At 43.0% G+C, this 13,476-nt stretch overlaps 2 pseudogenes; one reads left to right on the forward strand and one right to left on the reverse strand.

Moving 5' to 3' along the window:
• Positions 1 to 8,538: 8,538 nt before the first annotated feature.
• Positions 8,539 to 9,565, reverse strand: LOC101324858 (olfactory receptor 6Z7-like; annotated as a pseudogene).
• A 656-nt stretch (positions 9,566 to 10,221) lies between these two features.
• Positions 10,222 to 11,191, forward strand: LOC101325151 (olfactory receptor 5AR1-like; annotated as a pseudogene).
• The last annotated feature ends 2,285 nt before the right edge of the window (positions 11,192 to 13,476 follow it).

The following is a 13,476-nucleotide window of genomic DNA, read 5'->3' on the forward strand; positions in this document are numbered from 1 at the left end:
AAAGCAGGTGTGTAGCAGGTATTACTGGAGGTGGCCCACTTTACCTTTCCTTGGATGTTCGGGGGCAGGATGGGGGGCTGATGTGGGAAACAGGGGCTCAGGACCAGACATCCAGGAACGCTCCCGTCTCTGAGCCCAGCGTTCTCATCTATCGGGGGCAGATGCTCCGAGGACCTCGCTGACAGTCAGGGCTGCTGGGCACGGTGTGCATATTTCACGCTGCCGGTAGGCACCGTCCGAGGTGATGTGGGGATGTGAAACCCAGCCTACGCTCCATCCCCAAGCCACGTCCACGCCAGGGCTGCAGGAATCCCACAGAACATTGTGCTGTATATCCAAAGCCCTACAGACTTCCAAGGCCGTGTGCATGATTATCATAATTTGGGGAAAAAGTCATATTAAAAAACCCTTAAAAATACGAAGTAACAAAAGTATCTCGGTTATTTTGTTTCAATTTTAGGGAATGATTTTGAGTTCATGAAGTGCCTGTGAGGTCGCTAGATGGCGCCCTTGAATCGTAGGAAAGTAAACAGGCTTTTTTTTTTTTTTTAATTAAAAAAATGTTTGTGTGTGTGAAAAATAACGCATGTAGAAAAAGTACACAGGACAAGATTTTACAATGCAACGAATAATATTTTACATATAACCGTACCCTTGTCTAGTAAAATCATACACTTTCTTATGTTCAAAGACTTTTTCTTGATTCCTTTCCTCACTACCCTCTTGCTTCCCCCCAGACATGAGTACAATACTGGTGTCTAACAGTATAATTTTGTTTTAGCTGCTGTTGGACTTCATATACGTGGCTTCGTACACTATATGTTTCTGTATATCTCGTTCAACACATTTGTGAGATTTAACTATGTTGTTGCATGTAGGTGTTATTTGGTCATTTTCATTGCTTTTTTCCCCCCATCATTTAGGTCCATCTTTTTACAATGAAATTTTATCTCAGGAAGGTGACATTTTTAATTTATTTTATTTTTTCTTTTTTTTTCTCATTGCCTTTGTTTTTGGTTAAATTTTTCTCATATTTTGGTGTTAATGGACATTTGTGTGGCTTCTGGTTTGACGCTGCTATAAATATTCTTGTACGTGTCTGGGTGCTCAAGTCCATGCATTACCCCTAAATACACATGTAGGAGGAGAACTGCTTTGTCATAAATTTGTGTGCATTAACCTTTAGTAGATACTGCCAATTTTATTGCCACAGTCGACCGATTTACACCCCCAGCAGTAGTGAATGAGTATTTCCATCTACTTCCCATTCCAAAACTTGGCAGTAAGCACGGTTTGGTGTTGGCTGTAGTTGTATCTCATTATGTTTTTCTTTTGCATTTTCCTGATTGCTAACGAGTTTGTGTATTTTTTCATCTATTGAATGGCAGTTCAATATTCTTCTTTCTGATGGGCTAGTTTAAGTTTCTTCCCCACTGTTTTCTTCTGAAGTATTTTCCTCTCTTTTTCTTTTTCTTTTTTTTGCTTCACCCCGCGGCTTGTGGGATCTTAGTTCCCCAAACAGGGATCGAACCTGGGCTCCCAGCAGTGGAAGCACAGACTCCTAACCACTGGACAACCAGGCAATTCCCTCTTTTTGCTTTAGAGACGTTATTTCTGTGTTCAAGATATGAGCTCTTTTTCAAAGATATGTGTTGCAAACAATTTCCCACACTATAGCTTGACTTTTCAGTCCTTTCACTGTGTGTGTGTGATAGAGTGCTTAGTTTTTATATAATTAAACCAGTTGCGCTTGTTTCCAAGTCTAAACAGACCCCAAAGCAATGTGCCTCCTACCATCTTCTAAGAGTTTTATTGATTTTGAATTTACTTTTCCTTCTTCCTTTAGAACATATTTTTTTTGGTCTTTTACCTTTTTAAAAAAATTTTACTGGAGTATAGTTGATTTACAACGTTGTGTTAGTTTCGATATATGTATATTATAGAGGGCACATAGTTTTAAGAAGAGTTTGAGCTTGAGAAAATTTCACATTCTCTCTCTCTCTTTTTTTAATTTAAATTTGTTTATTTATTTATTTTTGGCTACCTTGGGTCTTTGTTGCTGCGCGCAGGCTTTTCTCTGGTTGCGGAGAGCGGGGGCTACACTTCGTTGCGGTGCGCGGGCTTCTCATTGCCGTGGCTTCTCGTTGCAGAGCACGGGCTCTAGGCACGAGGGCTTCAGTAGTTGTGGCACACGGGCTTAGTTGCTCCGAGGCATGTGGGATCTTCCCGGACCAGGATTTGAACCCGTGTCCCTTGCATTGGCAGGCGGATTCTTAACCACTGAGTCACCAGGGAAGTCCCCTCATGTTCTCTTAGTGGTGGTGAATTGGGCTAAGGCCGTTTACTGAAATGCCTTTACTTTCTTCACTTCTCTGCAATGCCATTTTTTCTTATCAATTAAATAAACATTTGTGTGTTGGCTCAGTTCTTTGCTCTCTTTGCTAGCTCACTGGTCAGATTTCCTTATTGTTACTTTCTGTAGCTTTGAGACAAGCATTGTTTTCTACTAGAGTTGGTCCTTTACATTCGCATATAAATTTTAGGATTCAGTTTGCTTAGTTTCACACATACACACACTTACACATGCACACACATAACCTTGTGGGATTTTGACCGGGATGACACAAAATGTACAGACTAATATAGGTAAAAATGAAAAGTGAAAATTACTGACTACTCAAGTTTATAACATGCGCTCATTAATGTAGGTCCTCTTTAATTCTTCTTTTTAATGTCATTTAATTTTTAAGTGAAAATTGTATATATTTAAGGTATACAGCATGATAATTTTTAAAAGTTTTAAAAATTGAAGTATAGTTGATTTACATTATTGTGTTAATTTTGGGGTACAGCAAAGTGATTCAGTTATACACATATGTTTTCAGATTATTTTCCATTATAGGTTATTGCAAGATATTGAATGCAGTTTCCTGTGCTATCCAGTAAATCCTTGTTGCTTATCTATTTTATATAGAGTTGTGTGTACCCTTTTTTTTTTTTAGTATAGATGTGCTTTTATTTGAAACTTAGACTAATTATAAGTCTTCCACTTGTATCAGGTAGAATACTCCAGGAGAAATCACTTTTTAACATCTTTATTGGAGTATAATTGCTTTACAATGGTGTGTTAGTTTCTGCTTTATAACAAAGTGAATCAATTATACATATACATATCTTCCCATATCTCTTCCCTCTTGAGTCTCTCTCCCTACCACCCTCCCTATCCCACACTTCTAGGTGGTACAAAGCACCGAGCTGTTCTCCCCCTGCCATGCGGCTGCTTCCCACTAGCTATCTATTTTACGTTTGGTAGTGTATATATGTCCATGCCACTCTCTCACTTTGTCACAGCTTACCCTTCCCCATTCCCATATCCTCAAGTCAATTCTCTGGTAGGTCTGTGTCTTTATTCCTGTCTTACCCCTAGGTTCTTCATGACATTTTTTTTCTTAGATTCCATATATATGTGTTAGCATACGGTATTTGTTTTTCTCTTTCTGACTTATTTCACTCTGTAGTGAGGTCCATCCACCTCACTACAAATAACTCAATTTCGATAGAAAGCCCAGCGATAAACCCACGCACATATGGTTACCTTATCTTTGATAAAGGAGGCAGGAATGTACAGTGGAGAAAGGACAGCCTCTTCAATAAGTGGTGCTGGGAAAACTGGACAGGTACATGTAAAAGTATGAGATTAGAACACTCCCTAACACCATACACAAAAATAAGCTCAAAATGGATTAAAGACCTAAATGTAAGGCCAGACACTATAAAACTCTTAGAGGAAAACATAGGCACAACACTCTATGACATAAATCACAGCAAGATCCTTTTTGACCCACCTCCTAGAGAAATGGAAATAAAAACAAAAATAAACAAATGGGACCTAATGAAACTTAAAAGCTTTTGCACAGCAAAGGAAACCATAAACAAGACCAAAAGACAACCCTCAGAACGGGAGAAAATATTTGCAAATGTCATACAGAGTGAAGTAAGTCAGAAAGAGAAAGACAAATACCGTATGCTAACACATATATATATATGGAATATAAGAAAAAAAATGTCATGAAGAACCTAGGGGTAAGACGGGAATAAAGACACAGACCTACTAGAGAATGGACTTGAGGATACGGGGAGGGGGAAGGGTAAGCTGTGACAAAGTGAGGGAGTGGCATGGACATATATACACTACCAAACGTAAAATAGATAGCTAGTGGGAGGCAGCCCCATAGCACAGGGAGAACAGCTCGGTGCTTTGTGACCACCTAGAGGTGTGGGATAGGGAGGGTGGTAGGGAGAGAGACGCAAGAGGGAAGAGATATGGGAAGATATGTATATGTATAACTGATTCACTTTGTTATAAAGCAGAAACTAACACACCATTGTAAAGCAATTATACGCCAATAAAGATGTTAAAAAAAAAAAAAGAACTGTCAAACTGTTTTCAAAGTGTTCAATACCCTACTTTAAAAATATATGTATGTCAGGGTAAGGAGGGCAATTAGAAATGGCAATTTATAGATGAGATGATGCAAATGAGCAATGAATCTAATAAGTCTCCTTGATATTCAGGAAAGATGCTAGTTACAATGTTGTACCATCACTGTACCAGATCAGGAAAAATTCAAATGATTGTTAACACCTAGAACTGAAGTGGTTTTAAAAAAGTGGGCACTCTCTCTCTCATACATTGCTGGTGGTGGCATAAATTGTTAAAACCTTCTTGGAGAACAACCTGGTATCACCTATTAAAAATTTGAATTGTGGGGATTTCCCTGGTGGCGCAATGGGTAAGAATCTGCCTGCCAATGCAGGGGACACGGGTTTGATCCCTGGTCCAGGAATATCCCACATGCTGCAGAGCAACTAAGCTCCACAACTACTGAGCCTGTGTGCCACAACCACTGAAGCCTGTGCGCTCTAGGGCCTGTATGCTGCAACTGCTGAGCCTGCATGCTTGCAGCTACTGACGCCCGCGCGCCTAGAGCCCGTGCTCCGAAACAAGAGAAGCCACCACGATGAGAAGCCCACGCACCGCAATGAAGAGTAGCCCCCGCTTGCAGCAACTAGAGAAAGCCTGCACGCAGCAACAAAGACCCAACGCAGCCAAAAATAAATAAATTAAATAAATAAATAAAATCTGAATTGTTCTGGCTACACTTTGACCCAGAATCGCCACGTTTGCAGATATCTCACAGGAATATTAAAGCACTGATCTGTAAAAATACATGTACAAGGATGTTTATTGTAGCATTGTTTTAAGTGGCCCAAACTGGAAAGAATGTGAATATTCACCAATAACATAATGACTGAATAGGTTATGTTGCCCCCATATTGTGAAACCTTATGAAGCAATTTTTAAAAATTAGTTGTATCTCTGTATATTGACATGGAGGCCTGATATAGTTATAAATAAAAATGTAAAAATTTAGAGTAAAATTCTAAATAAAATTCTAATTAAAAAATGTAAAGACAAAAATTCTAGACCTAGCTACAGATGTTTGCATATGAGGATGCACACCCCAAAATTCAAGGAATTGAATTTTTTCCCAAATTTCAGCAATCATGAAAGTTATTATCTGAAATTGGTATAATGTTTCTGGAGGGCAATTTGTCAATATGCATTAAGATCTGAATGTTCATGGCCTTTGACAATGTATCATTTTAAGGGTTTTTTGCCAAGAAAATAACTTAGGATGCTTGCAACAATGTAATTGCGAGAATATTCATAGCATTTTGTGCTTCTTTTTCTTTTCTCTCTTGTTTTTTTTAAAATTTTTGGCCATGCCACACGGCATGTGGGATCTTAGTTCCCTGATGGAACCCGTGCCCCCTGCAGTGGAAGCGCAGAGTCTTAACCACTGGACCGCCAGGGAAGTCCCAGCATTTTGTGCCTCTAATGGAGAGCTGTTGGGAGAAACCTCTATTCAACAATAGAGGGGTCATTAAACTGAGGCACAGCTACACATGGAATCCTACAATGCCATGAAAAACAAATTTTGTAAGTATATTTACTTCCATGAAAGATGTCGATTGTATATCGTGATGTGGAAAATTCAGGTTAGGAAACAGTATGGACAGTGTAATTACATTTTGATTTTGTAATGCAATGAGTGTATGTATGTATATTGGAAAGAATTTGAAAATCAACACTATGAAATGCTAATGGCGATTGCCAGTGTGTGGCAGACCTTGGGAAGGCTTTGCTTTCGTTTTCACTTCATTGTATTTTGTCAAAAAATTTTTGTGTGTGTGGCAAGCATGTATTGCTTTTATAATAAGATTATTTTTCAATATTAAAAAATCACTGTAATCTCTGTCTTCTGCCCCTTTCCCTGTTCTAGGATGCATCTCCCTCATGGAATTGTAGCTGCAGTAGAATCTGATATTTTCTTGACTCTATTATCACCTAAAGAGGTGTCCTTTTAGTCACATACTCCACTGGGGGAGAAACGCTACCCCACGCTCTGCCCTTATGTCTTGAGTGAACTGGCCACAGCGGCTCTTGGGTCTAGGGGAAGGCATGTAACACTTGCTGGCCAACTAGAGCATTGCAACCTCCCCCCCCCCGCCCCCCACAGGCCAACAACCACAATTATTGGTTCAGGGCTTGGGAAGGATGGCAACCTGGGGATGAGAAGAACCATGGGCAAAGAGCACAGACTCAAAGTGCTCCCACACCTGGCCAGGTGGAGCTTTGAAAAGAGGAGTATTTCTGAGGAAAGAGGAAACATGAAAATTTCTGGTGGCACAAATTTTTCCAAACAATTGGAACCAAGCTCTTCCATTTCCCAGATCATATTTGGCATCCTGCTTTTGTCACTTAGCAATGTATCTGTGAGATTTGCATATAGAGAATTTTTATGACCATTTTAAAGGGTGTTCTGCTAATCATGGTCGGAATTCAGGTGGAAAAGGCCAGTCTTGAACTTTGCTTGCCACCATGCCAAACAGAAAAGAGAGATCTGGAGGGTCTCACACCAGGAATTAAATGATTTGGTCTAGAAGTGACATATTACTCATTGGCCAGTACCACTCACATGATCCCACCCATGCATAAAGAGCCTGGAAGGTAGAGAGCTGGAAACATCAGTGAAGATGAAGATAAAATGGTAATAGCTGTGTCAAAGTGATTGTGAATTTAAAATTTGATAAATATTGGCCAATTGTTTTCCAAAAACACTGCCTCAATCTGCATTCCCACAGTAGTCTTAGAGGGTACATTGCCCCACATCCAACCAACACTGGGTTCTCTCAAAGAATTTTTTTTGGTTTAATTTGCTCTGAGCAAATTAAAAGATGCTCCACTACCAGGGGGGAGCATCTTATTACTTTGAGTTTCATTTCTTTAGTTGTGGTGGAGATTGAATATTATTCCGCAGTTTATTGGCCATTTCTATTGCCTTTTTTTGGATGAACTATTGGGTTATATGTCTTTGTGCAAATAGTTTGGAATGGGTATCATTGTAGGTCAACTTTTGCCCATATCTTTTACTTTCTTCTCCAGGATAAATTCCCAAAGTTGAATGGATGAATGCAAGGCCATTCAGATTCTCGAGGCTTTTTGTATTTATTAGCAAACTGCCCTTCTAAAACGTACCAACATATACTCTCACAAAACACACTAGAACATGTTCATTTCCCTTGAGGCACTGTCAACACGATTTTATTTTTTTTCTTTTTGGCCGCACCACTCTGCATGTGGGATCTTAGTTCCCCGACCAGGGATGGAACTTGTGCCCCCTTCAGCGGAAGCACGGAGTCTTAACCACTGAACCGCCAGGGAAGTCCCCCAACACGAATTTTTATTACTTAAAATAAAAATGAAAAATATGCTAGTATGGTAGTAAGTCATTCTATAGAAGGTCTTTCTTTGAATTTCTGTTTTCTCTTATAAAATGCATATTTATTCAATTATAAAGGTAATACAAGTTTATTGCAAAAAATTCAAATGTATAAAATAGAAAATATGAGTCCCCTGTGGTCTCATTCCTAAAAACATAGCTAATAACTCTTTGATATATATTTTTTCAGATTCTTTTCTAGGTTATTAGTTATTAACATAAATAACTACTGCAATTAGTCTATTATTATTGTTTTACAAATCTTTGACATACTCTTATACTGCTTCTTTCATTTTTAACTAAACAACTTACTGTCTCCCCATGGCAGTACCTGCAAGTCTGGTTTAATCTCTTTAATGAATGCCTGTTATTTCACACTATGTATATAATGTAACATATTTAAATGATTTCACGTTGGTGGACATTGGAGTTGTTTGTAAAAATTTCCAATAAAATAATGTTTATTCCAAATTTCACAGTGTTGTGATAAAAATTCTTGTGCTTCAATTTTGTATTATACTTTTTTTTACAGTGGGCAAGGAGTAAATTTCCATTTCTTGGATTACTAGAGGGCGTGCACATCTTTTTTGTAGGCTATCAGCCACTTACATGTTTCCTTTAATAGGCTTGATGTTCATGACCATTTTCCTTTTGGTTTTTCTCTTGGTGAGGGTCTTCATATTTTTCTCCTTTATTTAAAGAAGTCTTTATACGTTATGTTGTAAATATTTTCCTCCGGATTTCTATTTGCCTTTGAAAGTTGTGCACGTGTTTTGGCCACGAAAGTGTTAAAATCAGGAGCAGGAAATGTCCGCAGCGCTGCGTGGACCTCCTTGTTCCGCAGGCAGTAGACTAGATCAGGCAGCACATGGGCATGGCCACCGTGTAGATGACAGACAGCAACTTGTTGAGGTCAGTGCAGTGGGTTCGACACGGCTGGGGCGGGAATACGTGAAGAGAACCACTGAGCAGAAGATGTCCACCACAGTCAGGTTGGGGGCGCAGGTGGAGGGGTTGCTGCCGGCAGCAGCCGAAGACATTTGGAGCACAGCCCTCCTGATGGCCACATATGAGGGCAGAGCAACTAGCAGAATCCTGCAGATGACGATGGCAGAGATGAAGTCGACCAGCTCCGTCAGGGTCACGTGGGTGCAGGACAGGTTGAGCAGAGGGGAGACATCACAGAAAAATTGGTTGAGGACATTGGGGCCACAGGAGGACAGGCTGGCGATGCATGATAGCTTGACCACCGAGACCAACAACCCACAAAGCCATGAGGACAAAGCTAAACCCAGGCATATCTGGGGCCTCATGAGCAGCAGGTAGGGTAGTGGGTGGCAGATGGCCACATAGTGGTCATAGGCCATGGAGGCCAGGAGGGTGCACTTGGTGCCAATGAGAGATATGAATAAAAAAGCTGAATTATGCAGGCTGTGAAGGGCACATGGCATGCACCGGACCTCAGCCCCATGAGCAAGCTGGGCATGGTCACTGACATGTAGCACATCTCCAGGCAGCTCAGGTTGCCCAGGAAGAAGTACATGGGCTTTCAGAGCTCACCATGACTGCAGACAAGGAAAATGATGCGTGTTTTCTCCAGGAGGGTGAGCAGGTAGAGAGTCAGGAAGCACAATCCTTATGCCTTGCCTGGCAGATAAACCCAGTAGGATAAACTTTTGCACTCTGGACATACTGCCCAAGTCCAGAGACCTCTCCATCTATGTAAGAAAGAAACAGCTTTGTAGAGACCATGATCCATGCAGAAATAAATTGATCAAAGGGGGAGAGCATATACAGTTAGGGCCCCTAGAGCCAATGCTACTTTGCTGTAGGTTGACTCTTGCTCTGAGCGCCAGCAAGGAGCAATTGGGAAATTGCAAAACCGGAAACGGAAAATTTAACACTATTTACTACATCTCTGATCATTGACAAGATACTCAACCTTTGTGAGCCTCCATTATCTTATCTGTAAAATGGAGGTGAAATCTATCCCCAGGAGGTCCTTAGTCCTTATGGATATTAAACATAGCAACAGATGAGAAAGTGCTTTATAAAGAGAGTCATGATTATTCCTTTACTTTTTTTTAAAAAAATAAATTTATTTATTTTTGGCTGTGTTGGATCTTCGTTGTGGTTCATGGGCTTCTCTTTGCGGTGGTTTCTCTTTGCGGTGGCTTCTCTTGTTGTGGAGCACCAGCTGTAGGCGCGTGGGCTTCAGTAGTTGTGGCTCACAGGCTCTAGAGCACAGGCTCAGTAGTTGTGGCACACGGGCTTCATTGCTCTGTAGCATGTGGGATCTTCCCAGACCAGGGCTCAAACCAGTCCCCTGCATTGGCAGGCTGATTCTTAACCACTGCGCCACCAGGGAAGCCCCATGCACTGCTTTTTGAGCATCCCCTGCCATTCGCGAGCTTTTCCAAAGACACAACATGACCAACCTCAAGGCAGTGCCCGTTTTCTTCCTCCGGGTTTCTCAGCGGTCCCTGAGATACAGCTGCTCAGCGCTGCTGCCTTCCTTCTGGTTTACCCAGCCGCGTTTCTGGGGAACATCTCCATCGTCGCCGCCGTGACGCTGGACGCCCGCCTGCACACGCCCATGTACTCCTTCCTCAAACACCTCTCTTTGGTGGATATCTGCTCCATGTCCACCACCCTGCCCCGGGCCCTGGTGGCCACCCTGCTGGGCTCGGGGCAGATTTCCCTCCATGCGTACATGTCCCAACTCTGCCTTTGTCTGCCTGGAGTCCGCAGAGTGTTTTCTCATCACCTCCATGGCTTGACCATTGTCTGGCCACCTACAGGCCCCTGGTGTATGGGGCAGCCATGAGACCCTGGACCTGCGTCTCCGTGGTGGCGGCCTGGGGCAGTGGGCTCCTCTTCTCTGCCCTCCCCTAACCAACACCTTCTCCCTGCTCTTCTGCGGCCCCAACGTGATTGACCACTTCTGCGACATCCCGCCACTCCTGCGCCTAGCCTGTGCCAACACAGCTGTCCACGACACTGCGGGATTTGCAGCCAGCGGTTGCGTCATCATCAGCTGCTTTAGCCTCACTGTCCTGTCCTATGTGCGCATCTTGGCCACGGTGGTTCAGATCCGCTCAGCAGCCAGCCCCTGGAAGGCCTTCTCCAGGTGTTCCTCCCACCTGGCCACCGTCCTCCTGTTTTACGGCACTGGCAGCTCTGCCTACATGCAGCCCACCGCGCGATATTCCCCACAGCAAGGGCGCCTAGCTGCCGTCTTCTACTGCATCCTCATGCCCACCCTAAATCCGCTTATCTACAGCCTGAAGAACAAGGACATGAAGGGATCCCTGCGGAAGCTGTATCTTCAGGTGCCACCTTAAGACATGGAGTGACCCAGAAATCCAGCCTCACAGGATTTTCCTTGTGGTCATAGTGGAGGTGTTAATGTCTCCAGAGACCACCAGGAACACACTGGGTGGCCCAAAAAGTTGACAACAACGTTGATGCTGATTCATGCAGGAAGCCCCAGTAGGCAGCTGGATAAAATGGAGACGTGTCCCAGGTGCATTTAATTTAGGCAAATGGTACTGTACATACACAGGGGAAGGTAGAAAGAGGGAGAGAAAAATTTAAAAAACAGTTGACTTTCGGTGTTCACGGGCTCCACATCTGCGGATTCAACCAACCGTGGATCGTGTGCTCTGTTTACAATCCCTGGTTAGTCGAACCCGTGAATGCAGAACCTGTGGGTATGGAGGGCAGACTATGGGACTTGAGCATCCCTTCTGGTATCCTGGTGGGTCCTGGAACCAATCCCCTGTGGGTACTGAACGACAACTGTGGTAAGGGGTCACTTCATCCCAAAGCCCACCAATGACCCTGTATCCTGGAGTGTGAGTCCACTAGGGGACTTTCTGCTCAGCTCATCCATTTCCATGGACCTCCCACAAGTGATCACACCTTGACCTGCTCAAAATGATTCTAATGCTTAATGGTACACACTTTCCATTTAATATTTGTCTGAAATGCAAGTCAGTGAGTTCATCAGAAGAAGCAACTATTCTGGAAGAAAAACAGTCCATATCGTACTTGCAGAGACATGGTCTTCATGTGGCTCCTTCCTAAGAGAACATCAGGGATACATTTTTCTTTCTCTAATGTTTACCTGATAGCACTGTATTGGTTGGGTTTTGGGTTCAGCTGCTTTAACAGACCAAACAACAGTGGCTTAAATAATACAGAAGGTTTTTTTTTTCTCTTTCCTGTAAACATGGGTGTCTCTACACCACAAAGTCATCCTGAGACCAGGTTCCTCCCATCTCATTGCTGTACCATCCCATACAGTCTCCTTATCCACGTGGTAGGAGAAGGCTTACTAGCAACTCATTCAGTCCAGCTGCAGGAAGGAAGACAGAGGAAGTAGAGGGCAAGGAGAGTGCTTTTCAGATGTGACCTGGAAGTTGTACCCATCACTTCTGCTGACATCCCATTGGCCAGTGCTTAGTCACATGGCCACTCTGACCTGCAAGGGATGCTGGGAAATGTTGTCTCCAGCTGGGGTGCCATGTGCTCAGATAAAGCTCCAGAAAAAAATGGAGAGAACAATATTTACTATTTTTAATCACTCCTCCACATCTGATCTCTTGATGAGCCACCATTTTTAAAAATAATTTATTTTATTTTTGGCTGCATTGGGCCTTCGTTGCGGCGAGTGGGGGCTGCTCTTCGTTGCGGCGCGTGGGCTTCTCACTGTGGTGGCCTCTCGTTGCGGAGCATGGGCTCTAGGTGCACAGGCTTCAGTAGCTGTGGCACGCAGGCTCAGTAGTTGTGGCTCGCAGGCTCTAGAGTGCAGGCTCAGTCATTGTGGCACATGGGCTTAGTTGCTCCGCAGCATGTGGGATCTTCCCGGAGCAGGGCTCAAACCAGTGTCCCTTGCATTGGCAAGCGGATTCTTAACCACTGCACCACCAGGGAAGTCCCCAAGCCACTATTTTTTATTCCACCTATTGTCATGCTTCCAATTCTTCCCTTTTTTCCCAGGCCACCTGTACTAGTCACTTTTATACATTATCTCTATCACTTTTTATAAAATCCTCTTCATTTTACATGTGGAAGATGAAGTTCAGATAGGATAGGCAATCTACCCAAAGTTCAGAGGGTTGAGAAAGGATCCAATATTTTTGGTCCAGAACCATTTGGGGTTCTACTTTGCGGGGGGGGGTCTGCTTTTTAATGATAGAGATTGGATTGTATTTCTCTAGGACTTCAAAAAATCTTACCTTGTTGAGACATTTCTTTGGGAGTTTTTAGGAGAGGGTTGCAGTGCTACCAACATATCCTTGAGGGTTGAAGAGCTCTCCTTTACTTGAGAACATCAACCTCTTGATCAAATGCATAATCCCTGGGAGAGACATAAATTGGCATGTGACCAGCCAGCCAGATCAGGCAAGTCTTTGGTGATTCCTGGGGTTGGCAGGCACATGCCAATGAGTCCCATCCTGGTATAATCCCTTCCCCTTGTGTGGGAGGAAACTGATTTAACTTTAGCAAATAGAATACAGCAAAGGTGACGGGTGTCACTCCCACGATTACCTGAGATATACTGTCTGAGGCAGAAAACATCAAGGCGCTTGGTGTAACCCCCAGACCCCTGAGTGGCCAACTC

This window comes from Tursiops truncatus, chromosome 19 (assembly GCF_011762595.2).
Source record: "Tursiops truncatus isolate mTurTru1 chromosome 19, mTurTru1.mat.Y, whole genome shotgun sequence".
In the NCBI taxonomy this organism is placed as follows: domain Eukaryota; kingdom Metazoa; phylum Chordata; class Mammalia; order Artiodactyla; family Delphinidae; genus Tursiops; species Tursiops truncatus.